This window comes from Aethalodelphis obliquidens, unplaced genomic scaffold (genome assembly GCF_003676395.1).
Source record: "Aethalodelphis obliquidens isolate GAN/ISIS:26980383/991018 unplaced genomic scaffold, ASM367639v1 scaffold34, whole genome shotgun sequence".
Classification (NCBI taxonomy): domain Eukaryota; kingdom Metazoa; phylum Chordata; class Mammalia; order Artiodactyla; family Delphinidae; genus Aethalodelphis; species Aethalodelphis obliquidens.
The window spans coordinates 11,351,403-11,364,234 of record NW_020837978.1 but is presented as its reverse complement, the minus strand read 5'-3'; the positions used below and the strand labels follow the sequence as shown (position 1 = coordinate 11,364,234).

Sequence of the window (12,832 nt, the reverse complement as noted above, 5' to 3'; positions counted from 1 at the left end):
AATCAGGGCTTGAGTTACTTTTTTTTTGTTGTTTATCTAGATTTAAGAAAGTGACGAGATGCTGATGATAATGCAGGTTAACGTGTAGTGTGTCTGCAGCTGAATGTGAGTAGCAACCTCAAGTTGGGTGCAGGCGTAAGAGTTTGGCAAAAATCACCAAAAGCATTCTGTGAGAAGCAACTGGCTGTATAGAATTTACAACAAAGTGTACTGCATGTTTACTTTTTTTTGTAACTTGTATACCGCACGTTCTTTATCAGTAAAGTGTGTACTGATCTTTTGTGTATACTGCACGTTTTTGGCAAGCTGCTTGTTGAACACCAGCACACTACTACATCTATTGAATACATGTTTTTATTTTTTTCTGAGAATAAGGTGCAAATATATTGCTCCATTATCACTAAATACCTCAGAAGGAATTTCCTAAAAAATAAGGACATTGTCATACACAACTGTAGTAAGTCATCAAAACTGGAAAATTAACATTAATACTACTACTATGTAATCTACTGATCTTATTCAAGATTTGCTAATTGTTCCAATAATGTCCTTTTCTGCTCAGGATGTAGTGCAGAATCGCTCATTGCATTAAGTTCTCACGTCGTCTTATGTCCTTTAATCTGGAATCGTTTTTCATTAAAAAAAAAAAATCTTTTACTACTCTGACATTTTTTGAAGAGTACAGGCCAGTTATTTCATAGAATGTTCTTAATTTTTATCTGGTGTTTTCTCATCCTTCCATTTGGATTCTGCATATCTGGTGGGAAAACCACAGAAGTGATACTGTGTCCTTCTTAAGTGTTTTACATTGGAGGTATACAATGATATATAAATGAATGAGCATGGCTATGTTCCAATAAAACTTTATTTTCGGGCTTCCCTGGTGGCACAGTTGTTGCGAGTCCGCCTGCCGATGCAGGGGTCGCGGGTTCGTGCCCCGGTCCAGGAAGATCCCACACGCCGCGGAGCGGCTGGGCCTGTGAGCCATGGCCGCTGAGCCTGCACGTCCGGAGCCTGTGCTCCACAACGGGAGAGGCCACAACAGTGATAGGCCCGCGTACCGCAAAACAAAAACAAAAACAAAAGCTTTATTTTCAAAAAACAGGCAGAGGGATGAATTTGGTCCATGGACCAACATTTTCCAACCCTTGACTTAGGCTTCAGTGTCCAACATTCGATAGGGTTAACTGAACCTGAGTTCCTTCTGTGAAATGCAAGGTTAAAATACAGAGTAACAGCTCATTAAGTAGAACTATCTGGGGGCTAAGTCCAGCCCACTTCATTTAAAAGTCAGAATTGTAGAACATACAGAGAGAATTTCTACAAGTATATCAGGCTACATGTTTTCTAAGTTATTTTTAGTCTCCGGGAGCCAATATTGCCAAGGATGCCCTTTCATATGGTAAAGGCCACCAGAGGAAAATGTCCTTTCTTGTTAGTTGTCCCCATACTTGGGTGTGCGTCATACTCGTTGGTGGAGTTTTCCTCTGTGTGTTCCTGGGCTCTTCTACTGAAACAGAATCTCAGGAGTGGGTTGAGTTCTATGTGTTTCTATTTTTAAAGCATTTTCCAGGTGTTCCAGATGAAGCCAGATGAGGGACTGGCACAAAGTGAAGAATTGAGATTCTCAGGGACTTATCTTAATGAAAAGATAAGGATAATCTCTAATTACTGCATTGATTTTATGTAAATAGATTCTTCTAAAGGGTTTGCAATATTTTAAAAGTTAATAAGTAGTTAAAGTACTCTTTCCTAAGCCTGCTCTCTAAACTTGATTGCCACTACTGAGCTGCTTATCAAACTATTTTTTCATGCATAGTGAAAAACAAACTTCAGAAGAGCCTCTGCTGGATTTTCAAAAAATAGCAATTATTGGACTCTAAAGAGTCTAAAAAGTGTAGTGGAAATTCAAGCCCATTACCATTTATTCATAAGGACAAGTGACAATCAAAACAGTATCTTTGATGGATTAAATGTGTTTAAACAAATAGTTAACTATAATACTAGAGGATTAGTATTTTTGGAGGGCTCTATTTTTGATAGAGCTTTAGCTGGTATTCTTTTGATAATCCCTGTTTTTCCTTGGCAGTCGATGCCTCTGTTTGCTTTGGCAATAGTCTTTTAATGTGTTGCATTTTAACATTATACCCGCAGTACAGAATATGAAATTCTGTTTGCCATCAGGTAAGCTTGGGAAATGACAAAATAGTTGTTTGCAAATTGCTTTAGACCTAAGATAGAGAATCTGAAGATATCAATCTAAATGTGGTTTGTTGATGTGAAACTCTAAGCTATTTTGATGTTAAAAATTATATCAATTATTAAGAAAAATTATCTAAGACTTTCAGTGTCATCCTGGGACATTGTCCAACAAGCCCATCCGAGGGTTATTTAGTTCACTAGAGAATGTACTTTTGCTTGAATTATTACTTTCTCTTGCTTAGGGCTCAGACATTGTGAAGTTACATGTTAACCTAGAGACTTTTGTTCATTCGAGTACAAATGGTTTCTGAATGGCAGAGAAGACAACCTCAACGCTTACAGTTTTATTGTCCTGTAGGTCATTAACCAGTTTGGCCTCTAACTCAAGAAAGTAATTTTGCCAGGTTTTTTTAAACTGACTGTGTAAACCTCTGTTCCTTGAATTCTCCTCTGAACTAGCTCTTCTATCCTAATCGTCCCTCATTAGTGGATTACATAAGTTTTTGATTCATGTTTTACATGCGTCAAAGTTGCATGTCTTTCACTTTTTGAAAATCATCTATCTTATTTTTTCTTTAGTGGTCCAAAGTTAGCCGTATTTATTTTCTTACATCGATGACTTTTGATCCTAAATTTTGCTATTTTATAATTGTAGTTGTCAATCATATGAATTAAATATTCTGTCTTTAACCTGTGAAGACAGTTTTTCAAAGTAATCATCAGGAAGACATTTAGTTTAGCTAGAAGATAATTGTTGTGTTCACAGTACACGTGCCAGGTATAGGGTACACTGAGGCAAGTAAGTGGCTCCTGCCACAGCCTTCCTCTGGAGCCTCCAGAGTTTGGTGGGAGGGACAGATAAGCGATGCCATGTGCTGAGTGCTAGGACAGAGATTTGTTCCAGGCAGACAGTCCAGACCTATGGAACTAAGCCTGGCTTTAAGTTCTTTCTTCACTGGAAGGGAGAGCACAGAATTATTCACAAGCTTTATTTAGTCCCTCTTGAGACCAGTAAGACATGAACAGGGCAGCAGCAGAGTAAAGTGCATGACATGGGCTCTGAAGCCAGATGGACTTGGAATGCAACCCTGGCTCCTCCGTTAACTAGTGTGTGACCTTGCAATTGGGTTCAACTGTCTAAGCCTCAGTTTTCTCATCTGCCAAATGAGGATAATAGTACTGATATATAGGATTACTGTAAAGATGAAATGGGACTTGCAGTAAAAGGTTCACTCAGCAGGTCTGGAGTGTTCAAACCTTGTTCCAAAGAAACTGGCCCTTGACGGGCTCCTGGGAGATGACCCCTAAACACTTGGAATATCCTGGCAATTGAGAGTGTCTGTTTACTTGGGACCTTAGGCCACGCCAGATAGTTCAGGCTAACAGTATGATTTATGATGGAGGCCGTGGGTCACACCATTGCAGTTTGAATGCTGGAGGGGCTGGAGACTGAGCAGCTAGGTTGAGCCAGCCTACATGATCGACCACCAATAAAACCCTGGACACCAAGGCTCGGTGACTTCCCTGGTTGACGATACTCTGTGCATGTCGTACGTTGTTGCTGGGATGATTAAGCACTGTCTGTGCAGCCTCAATGGGGGAGGACATCTGGAGGCTCATGCCTGGTCTGTCCTGCACTCTGCCCTATATGCCTTTTACCTTTGCTTATTTTAATCTGTATCCTTTCTCTAGAATAAATGGTAACTATGACTAAAACAGGTTTTCCAAATTGTATGAGTCCTTCTGGCAAATCACTGAATCTTGGGGGGGTTGTGAGGACCCCCAAAACAGGTATAAAGAATAGAAGGTGCTTTGCTCGGTGCCTGGCTTAGAGTCAATTTGGTTCCATCTTTACTCAACTTGTGATGCGTGGCTTGCCCATCCTTTCCAGCCCTGTTATGACCCTTTGGACCCAATGACTGATGTTGCTTTCTCTGCTTGATCTAAAGATTGTTTTCTGGAGACTTTGTTCTGGCGAAGAAAATATCCAACCTCAGATGGTTGACTGATGACGATATTACTAAACAAGGGTCCCTGCGCGTTTAGGCCTAATAATCTATGGCCTGCGCTGGTGGTTAACTTCTGATGCAGGTCTATGTCTTACCTCCCCGACTGGATTATAATTCATGGGAATTAAATAGTGCTTTTCGTTTCCTTGCTGTGCACAGTGCCTGGTGCCTGAGGTGACAGCATGGCCTAATGGGAAGGCTGGGTTTTAGAGTCAGAAAAAGCTGGGCTCAAATGCAACTCAGCTCTTTACCTGCCACGTCAACTTGGACAAGTTGTTCAACCTCTCCGAGGTCAATACATTTGCACCGTTACCTATTCCACAGGGTTGTTAGGAGTTTGATGGTGTCCTGCCTGGCTCAGACCTAAGACAGCAATACCAGCATTTTGAGTTAGGTGGCCCACTCAGGAAGGTTGTTTGTGCACTTTGTGTAGATAAAACTTCTCTAACTGGCATAGAATGTTAGGGGACCCTTAGATGGAGTTTCAGCTCCATCCTCTGGTTTGCATGGGCCCCTGGAGTTTCTTATGAACGAACATGAACTTCACCTATAACCAGGGCTCAGAAATAAACAGACACTGCTGATGGACTGCAGGGCAGGACAAGCGATAAAAGGCAGTTTGCAGGTAGGGACAAATGATTACTTATTTTTTTTTTTTTTTTTTTGCGGTATGCGGGCCTCTCTCTGTTGTGGCCTCTCCCGTTGCGGAGCACAGGCTCCGGACGCGCAGGCTCAGCGGCCATAGCTCGTCGGCCCAGCCGCTCCGCGGCACGTGGGATCTTCCCGGACCGGGGCACGAACCCGTGTCCCCTGCATCGGCAGGCAGACTCTCAACCACTGCACCACCAGGGAAGCCCCAAATGATTACTTATTGAAGACTGGCTGAAAGCATCTTACTATATGTCAGATTCCATTCTAAGCAATTAAAGCGTAAGGGCTCTTTTAATCTTCCTAACCCCGATGAAGGAGGTCAGTTTTTGAATTTGGAAACTGAGGTCCAGAGAATGTAAGTAACTTGTCCAAGGTGACACAGCTGGTAAGTGGCAGAGCTGGGCTTGAGAGCCAGGCTCTTAAACTTTACACAGCATGGCTCTCATTGAACTAACTGCCTTCCACAGCGCCAGCACACCCAGAGCAGGAGAAGCAGTGGTGAAAATAGGGGCTCTTTATTACTGGAAACATAATCAACTCTCTTGGGGAAAGCTTTCTCAGAGAGTTGGGTGATAAAACAGAAGTCACTATAGCATGAGAGGTCCGCTGCCCCTGCATCAAAAGAGTTAGACATCTGAGGAGGAAAGGGCTTCTCCCTATTGAGAGAGAGAGGTAAATCCTGGAGACTGGCAGGCTGGGAGTGTAAGGCTTTCAGAAAGCAGCCGCAGCAGAGGGACCAGGCATGGCAACCAGGACCTCTGTGGGCTGGGTAGACCAGGTGGCCCAAATGCAGTGTTGGCTCCTTATTAAAGCTCTGTACATGACGGTGAGGAATCAGGGTGCTGGCAGCCCAGATCTACAGCCAGATACCAGAATAACACATTCCCTTTTCATCTTTTTAAGACTTCTTATTGGAGTATATGAAAGAAACGGGAAATGCACACACCATGTATCCAGTTCAATGAACATTTATAGACTGATCCCAGCCTGTGACCAGGATCAAGAATCAAAATGTAACCAACACCCAGAAGTACCACTTGTACTTCAAGTACAAATGGTACTTCAAGCCCCCTGTCATCCCTCCCCAAGGACACCACCATCCTGACATCTAAAGCCTTTGGTTCATTTTGCCTAATTTTTATCTTTTTTCCTCCCTCTTATTCTAATTGCTTTATTGAGTTAAAATTTTTGTAAACTGATGAAATATGTGTGAAAAAAGAGAGATGTAGTTTTTTTTTCTTTTTTATATCTTTGTTGGAGTAGAATTGCTTTACAATGTTGTGTTAGTTTCTGTTGTACAACAAAGTGAATCAGCTCTATGTATGCATATATCCCCATATCTCCTCACTCTTGCACCTCCTCCCACCCTCCCTATCCCACTTCTCTAGGTCGTCACAAAGCATTGAGCTGCTCTCCCAGTGCTATGCAGCAGCTTCCCACTAGCCATCCATTTTACATTTGGTAGTGTATATATATCCATGCCATTCTCTCACTTCATCCCAGCTTCCCCTTCCCACCCTGTGTCCTCAAGTCCATTCTCTACGTCTGCATCTTTATTCCTGCCCTGCCACTAGGTTCATCAATACTGTTTCTTAGATTCCATATATGTGCATTAGCATACGGCATTTGTTTTTCTCTTTCTGACTTACTTCACTCTGTATGACAGACCCTAGGTCCATCCACCTCACTACAAATAACTCAATTTCGTTCCTTTCTATGGCTGAGTAATATTCCATTGTATATATGTGCCAGATCTTTATCCATTCATCTGTTGATGGACATTTAGGTTGCTTCCATGTCCTGACTATTGTAAATAGTGCCACAGTGAACATTGGGGTTCATGTGTCTGTTTGAATTATGGTCTTCTCAGGGTATATGCCCAGTAGTGGGATTGCTGGGTCATATGGTGGTTCTATTTTTAGTTTTTTAAGGAACCTCCATACTGTTCTCCATAGTGGCTGTACCAATTTACATTGCCACCAACAGTGCAAGAGGGTTCGCTTTTATCCACACCCTCTCCAGCATTTATCGTTTCTAGATTTTTTGATGATGGCCATTCTGACTGGTGTGAGGTGGTACCTCACTGTGGTTTTGATTTGCATTTCTCTAATGATTAGTGATGTTGAGCATCCTTTCATGTGTTTGTTGGCAATCTGTATGTCTTCTTTGGAGAAATGTCTGTTTAGGTCTTGTGCTCATTTTTGGATTGGGTTGTTGTTGTTGTTGTCATCTTCATATTGAGCTGCATGAGCTGCTTGTATATTCTGGCGATTAATCCTTTGTCAGTTGCTTTGTTTGCAAATATTTTCTCCCATTCTGAGAGTTGTCTTTTTGTCTTGCTTAAGGTTTCCTTTGCTGTGCAAAAGCTTTTAACTTTCATTAGGTCCCATTTGTTTATTTTTGATTATTTCCCTTACTCTAGGAGGTGGCTCAAAAAAGATCTTGCTGTGATTTATGTCAAAGAGTGTTCTGCCTATGTTTTCCTCTAAGAGCTTTATAGTGTCTGGCCTTACATTTAGGTCTTTAATCCATTTTGAGTTTATTTTTGTGTATGGTGTTAGGAAGTGTTAATTTCATTTTTTTACATGTAGCTGTCCAGTTTTCCCAGCTCTATTTATTGAAGAGGCTGTCTTTTCTCTATTGTATATTATATTCTTGCCTTCTTTATCAAAGATAAGGTGACCATATGTGCGTGGGTTTCTCTCTGGGCTTTCTATACTGTTCCATTGATCTATATTTCTGCTTTTGTGCCAGTACCATACTATCTTGATTACTGTAGCTTTGTTGTATAGTCTGAAGTCAGGGAGCCTGGTTCCTCCAGCTCCGTTTTTCTTTCTCAAGATTGCTTTTGCTATTCAGGGTCTTCTGTGTTTCCATAGAAATTGTAAAATTTTTTGTTCTAGTTCTGTGAAAAATGCCGTTGGTAATTTGATAGGGATTGCATCAAATCTGTAGATTGCTTTGGGTAATATTGTCATTTTCACAATGTTGATTCTTCCAATCCAAGAACATGGTATAACTTTCATCTGTTTGTATTGTCTTTGATTTCTTTCATCAGTGCCTTATAGTTTTCTGCATACAGGTCTTTTACCTCCTTAGGTAGGTTTATTCCTAGGTATTTTATTCTTTTTGCTGCATTGGTAAATGGGAGTGTTTCCTTGATTTCTCTTTCTGATTTTTCATTGTTAGTGTATAGGAGTGCAAGAGATTCCTGTGCATTAATTTTGTATCCTGCTACTTTACCAGATTCATTGATTAGCTCTAGTAGTTTTCTGGTGGCATCTTTACAATTTTCTATGTATAGTATAATGAAATTTAAACTGACTGCTTTGGTAAAGACAAAGGTGGTTGCAAAAAATTGCCGTCAAAGTTAGTGTGGGTGAGACAAGCATAAAAGATTGGGAAAAAGAATAAAAATCTCAAGGGATACTACACTGAGATTGCTTTGCAAGTAGCCTTAAACTTTTGTTTGGCTTTCAAGAAGCCAACACTAGAAATCATAGATAATGCATTATGGTTATGGTTGAAGCAAAAAACCCAACTTAGAGCACCAATGAGGGGATCCACATTTAAAAAAGTAAATAAGGCTTAGCCCAACATCAAAATACTGGTGTATGTAAGTACATTTTTAGGGTTTAATTAAAATGTTAATGTGCGTATCATTTTTAATGATTCTCCACTTTAATGGGCTCTTTTCTCTCTTAGCTTTGAGATATAATTGACATATAACATTGTGTAAATTTAAGGTGTACAATGTGATGGTTTGGTACACATATATATTGTGAAATGCTTACCACAGTAAGGTTGGTTAACCCATCCTTCCCCTCACATAAGTGCCATTTTGTTGCTATTGTTAGGGTGAGGAGATTTGGTACCTACTCTGATAAGAACTTTCAAGTACACGATACAGTATTGTTAGAAGTAGTGACCATGCTGTACATTAGATCCTGGGAACTTCTTCCTCTGTAATGGGAAGTTTGTACCCATTGCCCTACGTGGCCCCATTACCACCCCCCTAATCCCCCCCAGCCTCTGGCCACTACCATTTATTCTGTGTTCTATGATTTTGGCTTTTTTAGATTCCACATCTAAAAGAGATCATACAGTATTTGTCTTTCTCTGACTTATTTCACTAAGTGTAATGCCTTCAAGGTTCATCAGACGTTGCTGCAGGTGGCAGGATTCCCTTCTTTTTTATGGCTGAATAATATTCCATGGTGTACATGTATGTATATATATACATATACACACACATATATATGTATACACCCCCCCCCCACACACATCTTCTTTATCCATGCATCCGTTGATGGACAGTTAGGTTGTTCCCATGTCTTGGCTATTGTGAATAATGCTGCAATGAACATAGGGGTGCATGTATATCTTCAAGACAGTAATTTCATTTCCTTTGGAAGTGAAGTGGGATTGCTAAAGCGTATCAGTTTTGATCTTTATATTAGTGGGATCATTCCTGTGTTTTCTTTTGTGTCCTCTTTCTTTGCACAGCTGTGTGTCTGTGCTCTTTATCCATACTGTTGTGGGTGCAAGTTGCTCATTCACTCTCATTGTGGCTTAATATTCCGTTGAGTAAATGTATTGAATAGCACAACATTTTCATCCACTCTGTTGTTCATGGGCATTGGGGCATAGTTTCCAACTGGGGGCCCCCTCCCCTTTTGAGGATCCATAGAGAGACACAAGAAGGGGGAAGTTTGAGACTCTTTCATGGGAGGGAACTAGGGGCAAATTCTTATGGTAATTGTCTTAGGACTCACAACAGGGGATTCTCAGAAATATTTGGAGATGAGGAATGGACAGGGACCTGAGTTCTGAAATGTGAGGGGTTGCCTGGACATTTGCCTTCATTTGTGGTCAACACCTGGAGAAGCCTGTTATGCATGGGTTATGAGGATTGGAAACAATACATGAAACACCTAACCTGGCACCAAATAGGCACCCAATAAACGGAAGTGGTGGATATTATTATGCACACACTGAATAGTCACTGTTAACTTTATGAATCGATATTTATGTGTAACAAAAATGGGATATGCTGGGGCTTCCCTGGTGGTGCAGTGGTTGAGAGTCCGCCTGCTGATGCAGGGGACACGGGTTCGTGCCCCGGTCCGGGAGGATCCCACGTGCCACGGAGCGGCTGGGCCCATGAGCCATGGCCGCTGGGCTTGTGCGTCCGGAGCCTGTGCTCTGCAACGGGAGAGGCCACGACGGTGAGAGGCCCGCGTACCACAAAAACAAAACAAAACAAAAAAAAGGGATATGCTAATAAGAAAGAGAAAGGTGTGTGAAAAGTTGTACATCGTCCAAGTGGGTACTGTTTTCATCCTCCCTGGAGGCCACAGAGGCCTACAGCAGACTGGGAGGGCTTCAGGCACAGAATACAGCCAAAAGGAACCCTAGGAAGTTCCATTCAACCCCTTCATTTAGCACACAGAAGGTAGAGAGTTCTGTGACTTGTCCCTGGGAGCCTCTGAGTGACTGCTTCAGCTTGTAAAGGCAGAACCAGGAGTCCTGGTCAAAGGAAAGAAGCACACCTCACCCAAAGAGGCAGGGATGAGGGGTGGGGGAATTCATTGGTTTACAAAGTCGATCTGTTGAAGGTTAGGTGGAAGATAGCCTTAGGATCATTTGGAAACCTGGTCTGGAATGTTCCAGGACTCTCCACTCATCTCTTAGTTGGTTTTTTCCTCTCAGAAGACTTTCTTCCCAAAGCAGAAGTAGGCATCTCAGCTTCACTACCGGAGAGGGGCCATCTCACTTCCTCAGTCCCTAAAATTAGGGGGAGGCTCTGATTGGTCTTGTTGGGGCTTATACTTCCCCTTGTGGCTCGGGAAGGAATGCTAGGGTATGCTTTAATTGGCAGCCTCCTTTAGAAATATGTGTTTTTGGGGGAGGACCAGTTCCCCCAAAGAAGGAGAGTAGTATTTCTGGAAGAAGCAATGCGGGGGGGGGCGGGCAGGCAGAAAAACCACTAGGTATCCATGGTTTCAGGTAAGATGCTTTGGATTGCAAGTAACAAATCCTAACAGTGAGGGCAGTTTGTTGGCTCACATGACTTAAAAATTTCAACATTTTGGTTAGGTTCAAGGAACCTAGCTTCAGGAACATTTTGATTAGATTCAAGCTCCTTTTTTCTGTTATTTCCTTTTATTGGATATTTCCTGCTGTGAGTGTTAGTTTCATCCTCAGCCTAGCTTCCAGGACAAAAAAATATTCATGTCATCCACTGAAGTCCCAAGGTTCATTCTGATTGGACTGGGTTAGGTCACAAGTCTAGCCCTGGCCCATTTTGTTGTGGTCAAGTGGAATACACTAGTTGGCTTTTCCTAGATCTTGGTCCACCTCTGGAGCTATGGGAGAGTTGGCTGCCCTAGCAGAGAGAAGCATGGATGCTAGGGTTGGGGAGGAAGCCACAGGGACCCACTTTATCATTAAGAAGACAAAGATAGGTTAAAGAAATTACCCCAGATCACACACCTAGTAAATGGTAGTTATAAGATTTGAGCTGAAGTGAGCTAAAGTCCACTTAATCCCCAAGATCATGAGCATTTGACTAGAATTCCTGTCATATGAAGCTGTCCCTGTTCTCTGTTGCTGCATTACACACTACTTCAAACAGTACTTAAAACAGTAACAAATTATGATTTCTCACAATTCTGCAATCTGGGCCGAGCTCATCTGGGCATTTATTCTGTTCCATGGGGCTGGATCATCCAGGATGGCTTTTCATTCACAGGTCTCGTGCCTCCGTTGGGGTGGCTGGAAGAGCTGGGTGTTTTTAGGCATTTCTCTCTCCACTGAGCTCACCAGTAGGCTAGATAGACTTTTTCACATGGTGACCCAGGCTTCCAAGTATAAGTAAGGCATCACTTCCAAAAGGATAAGCCTCTGCTTATGCCATCCTTGCCCATTTTCACTGGCCAAAACAAGTCACATGGCCATGCCCAGCATCAATGTGGGAAGAATCTACACAAGGTTGTGAATATCAGAAGGCTTAGGTTATTGGAGACCAACCAATGTAATGACCTCAGTGGTGTACTTTTGTCTCCTTCCAATGTAGAAACTATTCTGCCCTAAGGCAAGGAGCAGAAGCCTTTTTTTTTTTTTTTTTAAATTTATTCATTTTTAAAATTTATTTCTTTATTTTTGGCTGCATTGGGTCTTCATTGCTGCACATGGGCTTTCTCTAGTTGCAGCGAGCGGGGGCTACTCTTCATTGCGGTGTACGGGCTTCTCGTTGCAGTGCTTCTCTTGTTGTACAGCATGGGCTCTAGGTGCGCGGGCTTCAGTAGTTGTAGCACGCGGGCTCAGTAGTTGTGGTGCATGGGCTTAGTTGCTCCGTGGCATGTGGGATCTTCCCGGACCAGCGCTCGAACCCATGTCCCCTGCATTGGCAGGCGGGTTCTCAACCACTGCACCACCAGGGAAGCCCCGGAGTTTTATTTTTATTTGGTTTTATTTTTTAAGCATAGGCTGAACTTTGAGTTGTTTGATTTGGTTTCTCCCGCTTAGGTTTTGTTTTGAGAGCTCCATATGTCTAAAGTAAAGCCATGGTAGGATGCCATACCGTTCATCATCTTTTTCAGACACCCAAAGCCTATGTTTTACTCTTGGCATTCTGCTGGGACAAAAAGAGGAGAGTATTTCAGAAGGGACGCCATTTGTCACCCACCCAGTGGTCTCCTATAAGGCTGTTGTGTGTTGTTCAACTAATAAATATCTAATCTCTGCTCTCCCCAGGACCTGGGTGATCTGTCTGCTTTGAGCTGGTTGCAGGCATTCCATGTCTTCTGTTGGTAAGTAAAGCAGCTTTAAAATTGGTATCTTTTTCCTATAAAGCTTGTCTTCCTGATTCTATCTCTTTCCTTCTCCCCTTCTAATGTAAAACCAGTTTGAATATATTCAAGTTTCTAAACTGCAGGGTTAGGATTTGTCAAGCCCAATATTCTTAA

At 42.1% G+C, this 12,832-nt stretch overlaps 1 long non-coding RNA gene across 2 annotated transcripts in view; it reads left to right on the top strand.

Annotated features, from left to right (window-relative positions):
* The window catches only part of LOC113631765 (uncharacterized), a 353,230-nt gene that overhangs the window by 155,478 nt on the left and 184,920 nt on the right, over nt 1-12,832 (top strand). For both annotated transcript variants that reach the window (XR_003437561.1, XR_003437562.1), the window contains one exon: nt 12,621-12,676. This is a non-coding gene — a long non-coding RNA (uncharacterized LOC113631765). The remainder of the gene's footprint in view (nt 1-12,620; nt 12,677-12,832) is intronic.